The sequence below is a fragment of the Anastrepha obliqua genome, chromosome 3, assembly GCF_027943255.1.
Source record: "Anastrepha obliqua isolate idAnaObli1 chromosome 3, idAnaObli1_1.0, whole genome shotgun sequence".
Taxonomy (NCBI): domain Eukaryota; kingdom Metazoa; phylum Arthropoda; class Insecta; order Diptera; family Tephritidae; genus Anastrepha; species Anastrepha obliqua.
The window spans coordinates 13,569,148-13,587,612 of NC_072894.1; the positions used below are offsets into that span (position 1 = coordinate 13,569,148).

At 36.6% G+C, this 18,465-nt stretch overlaps 1 protein-coding gene across 1 annotated transcript in view; it reads left to right on the forward strand.

Annotated features, from left to right (window-relative positions):
• Positions 1–11,958: 11,958 nt before the first annotated feature.
• LOC129241242 (alpha-tocopherol transfer protein-like) overlaps positions 11,959–18,465 on the forward strand; it is a 49,886-nt gene continuing 43,379 nt past the window's right edge. The window contains exon 1 of the mRNA XM_054877469.1: positions 11,959–12,199. The gene's annotated coding sequence lies outside the window, so the exon portion shown is untranslated. The remainder of the gene's footprint in view (positions 12,200–18,465) is intronic.

Consider the following 18,465-nt stretch of genomic DNA (forward strand, 5'->3'; position numbering starts at 1 on the left):
AAGGCATAATGGAAAGAATAATGAGATGGCGCCTATCGTGGTCCCGTTACTTTGCGCTCAGCGAATTTGACAACTAGTTACGTGATTTTAGCTCCAGTATGGCCAGATTACCATTTTCGTAACTTGATTTTGCATTTTTTTTTTGTTATTTTTATTATTTTTTGTCTCGGAGTTTTAGTTCTTTCTTCATGACATTTTTCTAGCTGTTCTAATTAAAATGTCATGTTTATAATTTTGTAAAATATACATTTTTTAATAATTATTTAAATAATTCATTCAGTTTTATTTAGCTTTACTTTTTTTTAACATCTGGTGGCATTGCCCGCGAGTGCAGGTGTTGTTGGTGTTCTTCTGCTTTCAGCAGTCAAATCTCTCTCTCGCTACTGCCCAGTTTTGGATATGAAAACGCACTAAAATGCCCATTTAAAGAAAAATAAAATACCAAATTTTTATTGAATTACTTAAAGAACTTTGTATGCGTGACAAATTGTCTTTAGAATGTGTTTTTTTTTTAATTAATGTGTTATGCTTATGTACAATTTAATTTATGAGGTTTTTTTGTTAAGCGAGAGTCTTTTGTTAACGGAACGACTTTTTTGCTATATTTGAAGTTATGTAACTAGATAAAGTACTCTTTTTGTAAAAACGTGGTTCTGGCTTCTTCAGTATTTTCTGGTATTTTGTTGCTTATTTTTACTATGAATACACCTCTTGATGCTCTATGTCTCACTAAGGACTGATGACCGGAAGAAACGATTACACCTCTATGGTTTTAATTCGCATTCAATAAATTCAAAGGCTTTTTAAAATGTGTAAAAAGGTTTCCAATCTTAAGAAGAGTTGAGAGATAGGCATTTAATATTTTTGCATAACCTTAAATGGAGCCAAAAATTAAATTTGCACTTTCAAATTATCAAATTTTATAGGAGTAAACAAATTTTCATTAGCACTAAAATCTTCTCAGAGTGACCTTTTTTAAACTTCTTTTGTATAATAATACAGTTTTTTTTTAACCTAAAGTTTCGCTAGCCTTAAATTAAAAACAAAAAGAAACAAACACCAAACTTAAAAATTGTCGCATTTTCGGTATAAAAAAGCACTAAATTTATTGCGAAGAGCAAATGGTTGGCAATACTGCACAACTCAGCAAACGTGACGTCACGTACGCTCTGATGGGCGCAATCTTGTTTCTATCATTCTTGGCCACAAGGTCGCAGATTTGATTTGTTGTTGTATCAGTAACTTTGCCCTGCCAGTGTATTGTAATCACTGGTCGTCTTCGTCTAGCTCATCTAACAGTATATAAAGGGTCCGCCATATAACTTTACGGAATTAAAAATGCTATAAAAAAGAAACTACCCAATATTTTTCCAAACTGTTTTTTTTTTATTTTGAAGTACAATCCTTCCGGCTAATGATGGAACACAACTTCATTCATATGGCTGCCTCGGCTAGCCATGCACCATCCCATACGATGGATCCAATTTTTCAACACATTTTCGATTGTATGCGGCTGTATTTCAGCTATGACATCGCGTATATTGGTCTTCAGTGCATCAATTGTTCCTGGTTTGTTGGCATAACACTGGTCTTTGACGGCACCCCAAAGATAATAATCCAACGGCCTCAAATCGCAGCTCCGAGGCGACCAAATGATATCAGAATTTCGGCTGATAATGCGATCTTTGAAGACAGTGCGCAAAAGATTGATCGTAGCATTAGCTGTGCGGCAAGTAGCGCCATCTTGTTGGAACCAAATGCATCCAATATCCTCCTCTTCAATTTCTCGGAACAAAAAAATCGCTCAACATGGCCCGGTAACGCTCTCCATTAACGGTTACAGCCACTCCTCGCTCATTTTCGAAGAAAAATGGACCAATGATGCCTCTCGACCAAAATCCACACCAAACAGTGACTCGTTGTGAATGCATCGGCTTTTCTTCGAGTGCGTGCGGGTTTTCTGTGCCTCAAATGCGGCAATTTTGCTTGTTAACATACCCGCCGAGATGGAAATGAGCTTCATCGCACATACGCTTCATTCGGTGTTTTTTTTCTTCCCATTGCCGTACGTAATTTTCGTACACATTCTGCACCATTACCATGATTTTCAAAGTAATGTCGCAATATTTCCCAGCGTTCTTTGAGCGTATACACAACCATTTCCATTCAGCGGAAGAATAAAACTAATTTTCTGTCATATCAGATGACAGTAAGTGTTACCATTCTTCAAATAATACCTAGTTCAAATCCGTAACGATAGATGGCGGGCCCTGTATATATATATAATTGGTGACCCTTTTTGGGTGTTTGGACGAGCTCCTCCTCCTATTTGTGGTGTGCGTCTTGATGTTGTTCCACAAATGGAGAGACCTACAGTTTCAAGCCGACTCCGAATGGCAGATAATTTTATGAGGAGCTTTTTCATGGCAGAAATACACTCGGAGGTTTGTCATTGCCTGCCGAGGGGCGACCGCTATTAGAAAAATGTTTTTTTTTTTTTAGTAATTTTGGTTCACCGAGATTCGAGATTCTCTGTGAATTCCGAATGGAAATCACGCACCAACCCATTCGGCTACGGCGGCCGCCGTAGTAGGCCCAGGAAATTTGCTGTTTCGACAGATTGAGTTCAGAGGGAGAGGGGTGTTAGATGAGTGGGCTTGATGGGGCATGTGAAAAGGTGGCTAGTGTCGTGCGGGGTGCCTTCACTTGCCGGGCATATGATTGGTATGTCGGGGTCGATTCTGGATTAGTAGGAGTTTACAGTATCCAGAACGTAGTTGTGCCAAGGTTACGTGGGACTCTCGGGGAAGTTGGAGCTCTTCATCTGCGATGGGTGGTTGTTGGACTCCGATGACGGCATTCGGTACGGTGGTTACCACCTTCTTAAGCAGATTTGCTTTCAATTCTCTTGCTTGAGAACGCAATATGAAAAAAATAATGGAGTTTTACCAAAATTGGGCTTTAAAACCACAAGAATTCTAGAACGAAAGATGAATTATAATTCGGTTGGCAGGGTGCATTTCGGCAGGGTGTACGTGGGGAGGAAGAAAGAAAATTACTGTACTATAGTAATATTCTTAAAGGGTTGCTATAACTGAAGGAAGGAGGCCACAAAAAAAAGCAACGAAATACTTAGAGGAACAAAACAGAGAGATTTTGAAATGGCCACAGGAAAGTTCAGACCAATCCCTTATTGAAAACGCTTTGCAAATATTAAAACTGCGCATATCGTAAATAATTAACTCAAAATATTAATTTAGCTAAAATTTCTTCCATGAATGGGCGCGATTGTGGCTGTATTAAGGGGTTAGGAGTAGTCAGAAGCCCGAAAAAATGATGATTTTCAATATTTGTTTTTTGCTAGTCAATTGCTTTATTTTACAAAAATAAAAACATAGCATTGATATAACATGTTTCGACTTCACTTAAGCAAAACTAAAAAAATAATAATAATTGTAAAAGTTATCGCTGCTTGTGTGGAGCCCGTTCCTCAAGAATTCCCTTGCGGTGATCATCACAAGTCCTTGGAGATTCATTTAAAATCAATCGACCAAGAGAAATTAGTTTTATTAATAGATAATCTTGTGCCTGATTTTTTTTTTCAAAATTAACAACATGGCGGCCTCAGGAAATATTTTTCAGATTTTCGAGAAAAGACCGGCAATTAAGTGTTTAAAAAAATCGAAGTATTTGCAAAAAAAAATCGAAGTTTTTGCAAAAAAAAAAAGACTTCGATCAGGCACGAGTTTTTTATGTTTTTTAAAATCAGTATACATTTTATTGAAATCTAGCAAGCGGTTTTTAAGTTACAGTGATCACCAGTTCAAAAAACATAGTTTTGAGAAAAACGTATTTTAAAGTTTTGCGTCGACCGCCGGAGCACACTGGGGATTTTGCGGAAAAAAGTCAAATTTGCAACATACCACCTACGCAATGTTTAATGGTATTTCTAAATTCCAGAATAGAACCAACAATAAAATCAAAAAGAATTACTAAACTCCGACTTACAGTTTTTTTTTATAGATATGTCAAAAGTATAATTTTTTTATAGTATTGAACTGACTAAGAAAAAACTTCAAAGCCCAAGGTGGTTTTTTTTCTGTTTGCTTGAGCCGACTTCCAATTTTTTATTTTTCATTTAGGGTACGATATTTTTATATATTTTAGCCGGAAGAACAAAGGCTGTAAAGCATTTGATTATCTATTTATAATTAATTTTACGAAAAAAAAACATAAATCATATTCCTTCATATTCTTGGATCTGCAAGTTGAGCTACATTTACCTACGGTCAGAAACTAGTATCAACGTGTTGCTTAATAACGTCTCTTTCAGTTTTAATCAATTGCAGGTGCCACCAGGCGCCACTGATTATTTTTTGGCAATGATAATAACTAAACGCTTTCTAGTGTGTGCATAATGATAACGAAACACTTTTAATTTTGTTTTGACATTTTGAGGGTAATTCAGAATTATGAACTTACATGTATCCTGTGCGTAAATATTTGCTGGCTTATATTAATAAAAAAATAAAAAAATTAAAATTTATGAATTAAAAAAAAATTTTTTTTTTAATTTTTTTAAAAAATAGTTTTTAGACATGTTCTTTTCATACACAAATATATACAACTTCGTTAGTAGTAAAAATGTAAATATTTTTTGGGATGTATACTTTTTTCCGCATCTCTGTACAAAAATCCCCAGTGTGCGGAGCGCCCGAGCGTCCTTTGTTAATTGTAAAATAACTCGAAAAGTATTCTTCGAATTCACTTCAAATTTTCATACAATATTTTTAAGATATTACACTTTAAGAAAATGCAAAAAAAAAAACTTTTTGAAAATTCTGACTACCTCTAGCCCTTAATGCTAGTGCAAACTTACTTGTGTAACGCTTTTTTACATGTCTTTCGATTTTATGTATAAGATTTATTTATAAAGATATCTCTCTATCTTATAGATTCATTTATTTTCCACAAAAAATCTTACAAAATTATTTACAATATTTGTTACTTTATTTAAATGAACACTTTAAAAACCGTTTGCCGCAAAAAATGAGAATTATATCTCTAATAAATTGTCTGTATTTTAAAGCTCCAGTAATAAAATTGATAATTTTTTCCACTGAAAATCATATACACCATTTAGAACATGAACTACTCCGGTATTACTAAGGACTGTCTTTCTAAAGAAAGTACAGCTGTATTGTGTTAATATTGTGCATCGTCCAAGAAAATGTTGGATTGTTTCCTCCTCCTCTTTAAGTAACATAAAAAGCAGTTTTAATTGTAGTACAGGCCATTAAGTTTAATGCAATCACTTTTGGTTTTAAACATTCATGAAATTTAAAATTTTTCTGTCGCTCTTAAAATAACTTTGATCTACACTATGGTCCAGTTCTTTATATACTCTGTCCGTACTGTTTAGTGGTCTATTCCACATTTTTTGTCTGTTGGTAGTGTTCATGCAATTTAGAAATATTACGCTTTTTTCTGCCCACTTGCTAACATCGTTACGTCCCATTTCAAATTGTAAGCCAATCCTGTTTGATTTAAAACCTTAGCCCAGAAAACATTTCTTTTTAAAACTATTTCGGTTAAGAAGCATGGGAGCCACAAGACTTCATATGCAAAGATTGATTTTTGGAAAAAATTTAAGTGTAATGCAAGTGTGACCGTACTCGATAGCTGTTTCTAAATAAATAGCGTAAGTAGGCAAACAGCTTGGGAGCTTTGGAATTTTCTTTATAAATTGCAGTTGGAATTTGTCAAAATTCTCAAATATAAACTTTCCCCATGCCTGCGCCGCATAACTTTGGACAGCGCGACAGATTTATTGAAACATTTTCTACCTCACACCTGATTTTGTTTCCTTATTTTCGAAAAAGTTATTCCATTTATTCCAAGATTTATCCCCATTATCCCCCTGCTTTGATTCTCTTTTGTATTCAATTCAAAAAAATATCGGGAATTGTTCATTTAAAGAGCGCGCGATCCTCATATGTATGTCTAACTTTTTTTTGCTGGAATGTCGGAACAACTGTCCTCTATAGTGTCGCAGAGTTAGCTTGTTTTTGGCATTTAATTATATCAGTCAACCACAGGTGTGGTCTGCGATTTTCACTATGGATAAAAAGAGGTTGTCTGTAAAGTCGATTTACTGACGATAGTTTAACGTGACAACGTCATAAGAAAATATTGATGGAATGGTTGCAATTTTGAAAACAAAATTTTAATTTTATTTGTTTGATAGATATTTTGTATGGATATAGAGGAGGAGATAAATGGAATTGCAATGGAATAGGTCAAGTTACATTTACACAAACGTGAAAAATGACGAAACATTTATCAAATTCATGAAAGATATGTTCAATTTCGATTGTGCATCAGACGTTAATAAGTCAACAACACTAAGAGGCAACATCATCGATTTGACTTTTTCAAGACACTTTACACTCGAAACACTCCCTTTCATTTCCTACAGAGAAATGGTTCATTACCATGCACACAGGAAGAAGGCATATGCAAATACAAGTATGTGAATTTATATACCCACATATGCGCATATACATACATATATATGCTCACTCAAGTAGGACAGAGCCAGATGTCGAACGTTGCCGAACGCGGGGGCCGATTGTGCTCTTTGTCGTTCGTTCCGCGCTCTCGCTTGCAGTTCAAGCACATTAGCTTACATTTGCTTGCGTACGGAATAGATTCGTATATTTGATATGTCCATATGACTTGTATGCATCTTTACATATAGATTTGTTCTTTTTGAAAATTGCGCGAAATTGTACATGTATATGCATGTTTATATACATATATTAGTATACAACATATCTTATAAGGTATGTGGTAAATATTGCCATACATTTTTTCGTTCATATATAATAAAAAAATTAATAATAATAACATTAAAACAACAGGTATTATTATTCTTCAAGTAAATCAAATTAATATTAATCAATAAGAAGGCATATGCAAATACAAATACGTGAATTTATATATGTACATATGCGCATATACATACAGGGTTGGCCATATTAAACTGACCCATGTGATTATTAAAAAAATATGGAAAAAGAAACATTTTTTTGTGTTTCATTGTGAAAAACATTTAATTTAGTTCAAGGAGATTCGTTTACATCACTTTTTGAATATGATATCGCGCAAGTGGTCGCCCTTAGCTCGTATAGCGTAATGTGCCCGTTTTTCGGCGTTTTCCATAGTTTTGGCCAGCGTCTCGGCCGATATGGCGGCTATTTCCCGTCGGATGTTGGCCTTAAGTGCGCCTAGTGTCTTTGGCTTGTTGACGTAAACCTTAGATTTCAAATTACAGTAAAAAGTTATAGGGTTACTCAATGGGTCAGTTTAATATGGCCAACCCTGTACATATATACGCTCACTTATGTAGGAGAGAGCAAGATGTCGAACGTTGCCGTTTGTTTGCTTTGTTTGCTTTGTCGTTCGTTCCGCGCTTTCGCTTGCAGTTCATTCAAGGTAACGGCAATGAGCAAGGTAACGACAAATGAGCAAGGTAACATTTTTTTCGTGCGTGCAGCCGGCTAAATCGAATTATAAGACGTTATCACGTCAAAATATCGAACAAAGAATTTGTCTCAAGGGTTCCCCCCGGTTTAGATGGATAAGAAATCGATTTTTTTATTGCATAAATCGTTAGTATAACTACTCAAGAATATGTGGTAAAAATTTTTAAGCGAAATTCGCATTATTCCCGATTTTATGAGCACTTAAGTGACTGCCCGTCGGTTCCGCACCGTAACGCGCGTTAGTTAGAAGGACGTTTTTCTCGAAACTACTTCTTTTCAACTGGAGGGCGTTCTAGCTTAAAAAGTTATCGACCAATCGTTCTAAAATTTTTCGAGATTTTTTCTTTATTCAATTCTAATCTATATGAACCTAATTCTGGGATTATATTATTATTTAAAATATGGTTTTTTAAGCAAAATAGATGAAAAAATAAGGTATAAAAAAACTACTTTGTGTTCAAGCGCCTCAAAAGCATGCAATTTTCAATATTTTTTTACCACAATTAGGTTCATATTCTTAGGAAAAATGTTGTTAATAAAAAAAGAATTGCTGTTGATTTCAGAGAAAAATTGCAACTTCAGGAATTCCCACCAGCAAGACAATCGGATGGCGATCGTTCATGGACAACACGCTCTAACGCCACTATCTCCCGCGGAAATAGCTTCAAAAAAATTTAAAAGTGTACCTAAAAATATAAATAAAATATCCTCTAAACTTAAACAATTTCTGATTGTTCCTTCTTTGTTCAAAATACTCTCGAAAAACATAAAAATTTTGGCCTCCTAAACCGGTTTCCCCCCTTAAACTTTGTGTTTTGAACGGGATTTCGTGTGCTGAATCGTTGAAAATGTTGCAGAAAGTCTATGTCGAAAGCCCTTTACCAAAAACACGGGTCTTCGAGTGATATAAGGTTTTTACAGAGGGCCGAAAAGTCGTGGAAGATTTGCCCCGATCTGGTCGCCTATCAACGTCTTCACCGGATGAAAACGTCAACAAAGTCAAGGAAATGGTGCTGAAAAACCATCATTTAAGTTTGAGGGAGGTAGCTCGTGACCTTAGCGTGTCTCACGACTCAATTCGCAACATTTTACACCATCAATTGGGAATGAGACGCGTAGCTGCTCGACTCGTTCCAAGAGAGTTGAATTTCTTTCAAAAAAGAGGTTGTCTGTAAAGTCGGTTTACTGACGATAGTTTAACGTGGTAACGTCATAAAAATACTGGTTGAATGGTTGCATTTTTCAAAAGAAAATTTTAATTGTATTTGTTTGATAGATATTTTGTATGGATATAGAGAATGAGGTAACATAACATAACATAACATAACATAACATAACATAACATAACATAACATAACATAACATAACATAACATAACATAACATAACATAACATAACATAACATAACATAACATAACATAACATAACATAACATAACATAACATAACATAACATAACATAACATAACATAACATAACATAACATAACATAACATAACATAACATAACATAACATAACATAACATAACATAACATAACATAACATAACATAACATAACATAACATAACATAACATAACATAACATAACATAACATAACATAACATAACTTAACATAACATGCTGTTCAAGCAAGGTAACGAAGCAAGGTAACATTAAAACAACAGGTATTATTAAGAAACTTGGTTTTATTTTAAATTCTTCAAGTAAATCAAATTAATAATAATCAATAAGAAGGCATATGCAAATACAAATACGTGAATTTATATATGTACATATGCGCATATACATACATATATACGCTCACTTAAGTAGGAGAGAGCAAGATGTCGAACGTTGCCGTTCGTTTGCTTTGTTCGTTCCGCGCTTTCGCTTGCAGTTCATTCAAGGTAACGACAATGAGCAAGGTAACGACAAATGAGCAAGGTAACGGCAATGAGCAAGGTAACACTAATGAGCAAGGTAACGACACATTTTTTCGTGCGTGCAGCCTGTTAAATCGAATTATAAGACGTTATTACGTCAAAAATTCATCGGAAGAAGGTGGCTGAAAACATGCTTGAGCAAGTGAGTTCGGACCCAGCGCATCATAACAGGTGATGAGACGTGGGTATATGAGTCTGACATGTAAACTAGTCAGCCAGTCAACAGGCGGCTGAATGGCACTACCCGCATGAGCCGAAACCCAAAAAACCACGTTAAAGTCGGTCAAAAGTGAAGGTCATCCTACTCATTTTCTTTGATTATCATGGTGTTGTGCTCTCGGAATTCGTTCTAATATTATTTGGAAGCTATGCGACGTTTAGTCCCCTGTGACTTTTTCGTTTTCCCAAAACTTAAATTGCCACACCGCGGACGCCGCTTTGAATCGGTAAAGGCTATTAAGGAGAATTCGCTGAAGGAGCCGCAAAAGATCTCTTCAAACGCGTTTAAAAGGTGCTTTGATGACTGGACTAATCGCTGGCATGTGTGTATTGCTTCGAATGGAGCCTATTTTGAAGGCGACAAAATGAATTATTTTGCGTTTTATTGAACAATTTCCGGTACTTTTTTGACAGAATGTATAAAAAATATACTCTTTGAACACAATTTTTCAGGATGTAGTGGACTGTAAAGTGACCAGTTAAAAGTCTTAGGTCTACTCTGCTAAGTGAAAGTAGCTTATAAAAATTCCCTAGCCGGGTGTTAGGAATTGTTTCGCTTATTGCTAACCGATAGAGTTTTGCCAGTGTTGAACGAACTTCTTCAGCTCCCACCTCCTGAGAATTTCGTTGATATGGCCCTTTGTAAGACCACAGAAAGGTTCAGGACCAATTAGGGACATGTTTGGAAGATTGTTGGGTAGAGACCCATTGGAATTGATTTTTTGAATTTTGGCCCATTGATTCCCGCCCCTGTTTTCCCATCTTCTAATTTCGATCCATCAGTGCAGCATATCTGGGATCCGGGTTTGAAGGTGATAGAATTATTTTTCCAGGCCGTACCTCCGTTAATGGGAGCTTCAAAGCTCATGAAGGGAATGGGGTTGGGAGATAGTTAATAACTCTATAAAGAACAGGAGTATGTATGCAGGCAATGTCAAGCCGTCGAGTGTATTTTTGGCATGAATAAGCGTCTCGCAAAAATATATCTGCCGTTCGGAGTCGGCTTAAAACTGTAGGTCCCTTCCTTTGTGGAACAACATCAAGACGCACGCCACAAATAGGAGTCTTCTAAGATCTTTAAATGCCCTTTCATACCCCCACTTTTAAGACTGAAGATGTCTTTTAATCTTTAAGCACTCAAACGAGCTTTGTTCCAAAATCAAATGGGAAGCTGTTGGGCAGATGAAGCGTTACAGTTTGTTGAGTTCATTTATCGCCCGTCGCTGCTTAACTCGCCATGCTAAGAAAACGTAAGTGACTATAGGTTTAACAAGTGTAGTGAATGTCCAATAAGTCATTCTGGGGTTAAGACCACATGTTTTCCAAAACACCTTGTGCAGGCATAGAACGCCCTTGTGGCTTTTGCAGCAACTTTCTCAAGATGAGAGTTCCAAGTGAGCGGTTTGTTGTGGTTAAAACTAAGGTACTCCCCTTCTAAGGATACTTGAAGAATGGCATCCTAGATTGTTCAGTTCGTGGAGAAGTTCGTCTATTAATAGTGTCCACAGAACAGGAGAGGGTACTCCCCCTTGCGGGCAACCTTGACAGACTTTATTCTTCCTCTTACTTCTGTACTGATCCTTCTGGATTCCAGCATCGATATAATCCAACCTATTCAGATAGGACATTGCCAGCTCCTGTTATGTGCGATATGTTTTGATTCAATAGCTTTCTCAATATAAGTTACAAGACTGTGTATTACAGTCTCAGTAGATTTGCTTTGTTGGTAGGCAAATTAAAGTTGATGCGGTGGGAAATTAACTAAGTTGTTCTCCCTTATTTGCTGATCCAACATTTTTTTCATAGCTTTAGAATAGTTCCTTCTTAATTTCTCAATTTCTTAACACCTTAACACTAAAGTCACATTTTACGCATATATATTACATACATATATTTATTTTTATTTATACACACACATACATATGTATATTTTTATATCAACTTAGAGCCTTTAAAGGATGGGTAGTTGCCTCTCGTCTACTTGTACGATGTCAAATCACACCGAGTAGGCTGCCGTACACATTCCGAATAACGAAGTATTTGATTATCACAGCTTTGATTTGTTGTAACGCTTTGGTGAATGTACGTACATATATCTGCATGTATGTATGCTTGTAAGTTGGTAAACATAAATTAGTACGATTGTATATTTGTGCTTTTTGGTCGCTAGGTAGGTCTTAGCTTAACATGTCTGGTGAGGCTGCCGCACTACTGCCGAATAATTCCGCTGCTTTGGTGCTTTTCTACTGCGCAGGTTTGCTACCATCGCAGCGCTTGCTCAGTAGCCACAGTTCATTCCGCGCTTGGCAGTCGGGCTAGACAGTTGTTTCGTTAGTTTTGATTTGCGGGCGATTTACTTGTATTTGTTTGATAAAAAGGATAGTGCAAAGCTAAACTAATTAACTATAATTCAACTCAGTGGGATTTTAAGTTCTTAAAGCGAACGACATCATTAGTAACAACAACAACTATCACATTTCAGCTTTTAAAGTAACGAATAGAAAATAGAGGTATGTAGCAGTGGATGGTGGATAAAAGCATGAAAATTAAAAAATACTTGGACTGTTATACAAGGAGATTGGAGGAGCAACTTATAATAGTTATTAAAAATGTTAAAAGCAGAGTTACAATTTTCTTAACTAATTTTAAAACTTGTATGTCAGTCTCGCTAAGGTGTTATAAAAGTATTTAAAAAGAAAAAAATAGTGAAATAAAAACTGTGTTGTTTTTAAATAAGAAAATCGTATAATCCCAGTGAAAAGAATTAAATGAGAAATATTTTATTTAGTGCGCACAGTGAACCAAATTGCGACAGCCATACTGAAAAAAAAAAATAGATTTGTAATGTTGCAGAAAGCAGTTATTTTCTTATGCAACAATAGTTACACAGGACTTCATATACCAATGTGTGTATGGATTCATAGCTGTTAGACCGCGCAAATACGTACAACACACATACCAACACATGCATGCCTACACACGCGCAAACATTCATGCCCACATCGGTGTGTTGTTGATCTTTATGCAACTGCATTCGGTTGCAGCTAATGCAATGCGGCGCATGCGCATGCTCCACTGCATTGCAGCCTTACGCAATTGGCACTCCGTCGCTCTACTGCTTACCAGCAATTTTCTATGAAATTTTTATTTCGTGTTTTGAATTGCACGGACAATTTTTACACTAACAACTTGTTCCAGCTGCTCACACAAATGTTACAAATATGTAAAATGTTACTTTGTGGCTTTTGGATTGACTTACCTAACAAAAGTAATAACAAAAAGCGTCAACGAAAATGGAACAAAATAAACACATTTACAAAAGAAAAAGTGCCAAATTGTTGGATAATTAAGGAACTCACGAGCGCTGCAACATAGGAGTATTTCAGTCCGAAAACCGGTCAAAATTATTGCGTGCCTTTTCCAAATATATTTATTTATAAAAGACGTTAACGAATCATAATTGCAATATATTTCACAAAAATAATAAAAAATAAATAAAAAAGCGCATTTAAATTAACAATATTTCGATTTCACCCTCACTTTAGATATTTATTAATATAAGAGATATGAATTAATGATTTGAAATTTTTTTTATTTAGTACGTTGGCCGTTACGTTATCTTCGCCGTTGTAGGTGAACCTGTAATTAAGACTTTCTTTATCTCTACAGAAAATTATTTTTCTTTTTTTTACTTTGCTTTGCCCTGGTGCAACTCTAGAATGGGCCAGATGTAAGCAACAGCCTATTTAGGATATTTTCGTTACGTCCCACTAGAAAATTTTCGAGAAGAATCCAGGCGGTATTTTCGGAAAATTTTATTTTCAACCTCGGCTGCTGCTTTTGATAGCTGTCCAATTGGTCAAATTCGTGATCACCGTGGCATCGTTCATTAATACTTTAGCATCTATTGGAAACAATGGGTGCTAGTCATATAAGGCTGTGTATATGTATATACAGCACTTCGGCACTCGAAGTGTATTAATTGCTTACACCAAAAATTTAGTTTAGAAAATTACTTTTATTCAATTCAACAAAATTAAGAATCAATTTACTTTGCTCGATATGACTACCTTTTGCTTGACTTTGGCCTTGAGACGATCTAGAAACGAATCGCAAGCTGGCCGAATGTGACTTTCAGGTATTTTGGCCCACTCGCGGACAATGGCTTTCTTCAGCGCCTCGAGACTGCTGAATCTTTTAGTTCGGAGCTTGCTCTCCCAAAAAGAATAATCCATCGGATTCGTGTCTGGTAAATTTGAGAGCCGTTGTGTGGACGTTATGAAGTTTGGAACGTTGTTTTTAGCCATTCTTGGTTCACTCGAGCTTTGTGAGACAGTGCCGAGTCCTGTTGAGACGTCCATGGTCTGCCACCGAAGTGTTTGTGTGCCCACGGCTTCAACGCGACCTCCAGAATACTTTCCCGATAATATTTCGCATTTATCTTGACACCAGGCTCGATGAAAATGATTGGAGAGCGCCCATCTGCGGTTACAGCGCCCGAAACTATTACCTGAGGCGGGTGCTGCCTCCTGGTGGCCAATGAATGACTCAAATTCTCTTATGAATGGTCGGTCAAGTAAACCATATCGTTTTGGGAGTTTACGAATTGCTCAATTTGAAAAATTTTCTCGTCAGAAAACACAATGCTCGGAAATTGACCGATTTCGTCCTAGCGAAGCAACTCCTTCGCTCTCTCAAATTTGACTTGTTGCTGCGTAGGTGTGAGTTCATGCGCCTTTTGGATCTTGTAAGGCTTGATTTTGAGATCATTTTTCAGTATGCGGCGGATGCTACGGTCAGATATTTTCAGTTCTTTTACCATTCGATTGGCAGTTCGTGGGGGATTTCGCTTAAGTCGCTTCTTCACTTTTTGAAACATTTGACGTGACGTTCCAGCTTTTGATGACCACCTCCATGACGTTTCGCGATGCAACCAGTATTATTGTAACGAGTAATAGTGCCAGAAACAAAAACTTTATTTACTTTAAGGTGTTCGAGCTCACGAACAATCGTTGTTCTGATTTTTCAGCCAAATTTAATGCAACTAAAGTGTGTTTTTTTAGAGGTTAGGTTTTCAAGATGAAATAAAACGTATATAATTTAATGTTATGGCCAAGAATTTAGTTTATTATAAAGATAAGGGTTTGCCATTATGTTTTAAAAATGATTTCGGGCAAGTGGCCGCCGCGGCTGGCTCGAATAAATTCCAGCCGAGAGGCCCAATTTTCGACCACTTTTTGCAGCAATTGGGGCCATATGTCAGCAATAACGCGCCGAATATTCTCTTCCAAGACGTCAATCGTCTCGGGCTTATCTGTGTAGACAAGCGACTTCACATAGCCCCACAAGAAATAGTCCAGCGGTGTTATATCTCACGATCTTGGAGGCCACGCCACAGGTCCACGGCGCGAGATAATGCGCTCACCAAAAGTTTCCTTCAATAAATCGATTGTTGCGTTGGCTGTATGGCCGTCTTGTTGGAGCCAAAGGTCGTCCACATCAACATCGTCCAATTCAGGCACGAAAAAGTCATTAATCATGGCTCTATAGCGCTCTCCATTGACTGTAACATTATGGCCGGCTTCATTTTTAAAGAAATATGGACCAATGATTCCCTCTGCCCATAGAGCACACCAAACAGTGACTTTTTGAGGATGTAACGGCGTCTCAGCAATGGCTTGTGGATTATGTTCACTCCAAATGCGACAATTTTGCTTATTGACATACCCATTCAACCAAAAGTGAGCTTCATCGCTGAACAAAATTTTCTTGTGATGCGTCGCGCGAACCGAACCATTATTTTCGTAATAAATTTGCACGATTTGCAAACGTTGTTCAGGTGTAAGTCTATTCATTATGAAATGGCAAACCAACCGGACGCTGTAAAGTTTCGCTGTACATTTCGCGTAACTATCAAATTTAACGTGAAGTATTTACGTCATAGCCGCTTGAAATAACTTTTTGTCGCTTCATCAGCTTTTAATCAACTCCAAGGATCCGAAAAGAGGTTCCTGGGTATTCAATAAATCTTCTAGACATATTTTCTTCATTTCTGATTTGTCAACAATAAAGGAGAAATGGATATTTCTTCGCTGAATCGGGTTTGAATTTCTTCTTTGATTTCGTTCAATAATCCCTTTTCTTCTTTCGATCGTGTTAGCCACTTTCTTTAATGCTTTATTGTACGATAATAATTATTTTGCACTAAAGCCGTCCGAATTAGGAAAGACCTTTACGGGCCATTTAATACCAAACGAGGAGTCAGACAAGGTGGCTCGCTGTTGTGTGACTTCTTTAACCGGATGCTCGAAATAAATGTGCGAGCCGCAGAACGCCCTACAAGTATCATATTATTATTATTATAATTTCCTATGGTTCCAGGGAGGAACAAAGGGCCATGACAAATTCCTTCCATTCAGATCTGTTTTGCGCCATTCTCTTAACTTCATTCCAAGTTAAATTCACGTCGCTTCCTTTCAAATCCAACAGTCGCCTCCAAGTGTTCGATGACCTTCCTCGTCTATGGCTGCCTTGAAGGTTCCACTCAATAGCGGCTCTTGTTAAGTCATCATATTGTCTAGGAAGGACGTGTCCAACAACATTTTCTTCTGCAAGTCTCAATGAGTATTGACGTTTTCTGAGTTGTTATCCACAGATCTGCATTTGAGATTTTGTTTGGCCAGAAAATTTTCAGGATTTTGTGAAGGCATCGGTTAGTGAAACATTGCAGTGCATATATTTCGGCCGCTGTCTCATTCCACGTTCTACGGACATAGTCTAAGGATGATTTGACATTAGAATCAAAGCTCCTCAGCTTTGCGCGTTGTGATGCTTTCCAGACTGGACGTAGGGAGCCAAATGTTGCTAGAGCTTTCCTAATGCGGGTTTTGATGTTGAGTCACCTGACACCAAGATGATACTGTCTAGATAGCAAAACGATAGTACTTCCTCTAGCTGGGCACCATCGATCAGGAACCGATGCGTATTTTGCGTATTAGTACGCATCATTTTAGTTTTAAAGACGAGAGCCCAGCCTTAGCGGCGGCTTCCTGTACCGATTGGAGGTGCGTTGCCATGCCAGAAGGAGACAAATATCGTCCGGGTAGTCGAGGTCAGCAGGCCAGCCCTGCAGGCGCCAGTACATCCCACTTCCAGCTATTGTGGCGTTCCTTCATAACGGAAGGATGTTTCATATTTAACCTCTTCCTCTGTGAGGGGGTATGACAAATTTGTGCTTATAGCGAGGGTCTAAATAGGAGGATATGGCGAATAAATTGCCATTTTCTAGGGATGTGTTATTTCATATTCAAATACATAATCATAAATAATTCAATAGAAACACCTCCATTTTTGCTCTCATATTAAAAATCAATGATGTTGCCGCCACTAAGTTATCATGGAAAATGTAACTGTAAAATTAGCAAACTGACAATTGATATCAGGCAATGTTTGTCAAGGTAGCAGCTCTGGTAATTATGGCTTTCAATAAGCAATTAGCTGTATGATAAGATTATTAAGAAAAACTTTTTTGTACGTGGTCTTACTAATTTCAGACCTTGTCACTTGCGAGTGTGTTAAGTAGCTGAAATGAAGATTCCGGTTGAGTAATTAGTGCTCGCAATTTCTTGTGACATCACAACTTGCACAACAATCGCATTCGTGAAAGCTCCGTATTGATTATTGCGATTGCGAATGCGAATATCCGCAACTTCTTTGACATATGCATATATCTACACATGCAAATATATGATACTACCTAAAAATGTGTGTTAAATTGAGAATAATAATATGTGCATATATACATACATATGTTTGTACATATATAGATAGAATGGATATATACCTATATAAACTTTTTTACTTTAAGTCAACTAAATCTATTTTGCAAGTATGTATTATGTATGTATGCATGTAAATATAATAAAATACATTATACTTTTTTTCACGGTAGCTGCGCTCCTTAGAAAAATGTGCAAAAAAATCGTTTAAAAAATATATGCGACGCATAGTAAAGGGTGGTTAAGTTTCAAGGGCCGCTATTGATTTTGAATAAAATACAATTTTTTTAGGAAGTTATTGTCATTTCTCTTTATTATAATAATATTGGTGTGACTCAATTACGTACAAAACAAAATATTGGCCGAAGGGCCACCGCGGCCTCGGCGGCACACCTCTAAAGGCCACCAAATGTAAATACTTCCTTATCTAAAGGGTGGTTAGGCTTCAAGGGCCGGTGTTGATTTTGAATCAAATACAATTTTTTTAGGAAATTATTATCATTTCTCTTTATTACGATAATATTGGTATGGCTCAATTACGCATGCAACAAAATATCGGCCAATAGGCCACCGCAGCCTCGGCGTACAAATTTTCGATGACATTGAGGCATAATTGAGGTTCTATGCCGTTAATGTGCCGAATTATCTCATCCTTTAACTCATGAATTGTTGCTGGCTTATCAACGTATACCTTTTCTTTGAAATAACTCCAAAGAAAGAAGTCCAACGGTGTCATTGACGTTTAGATGTGGTTCACATTCAACATCGGCCATTGAAATTTAACCACCCTTTATAATAAATTTACTTTACACAACTTTAAAAAATCATGTAAGATGAAAAAACTATAAATATTTTTCCAAAAAGCCGTGCAAAAGAAGCACAAAAGCCATTAAGTTTTATTAAAAAAAATTTAAATTAGTGTTCAATGAAAAGTTCAATCAGTACAAAACATTTAAAAATTGAAATTGAAATTAGAAAAACAATTAATTTTGCCACTA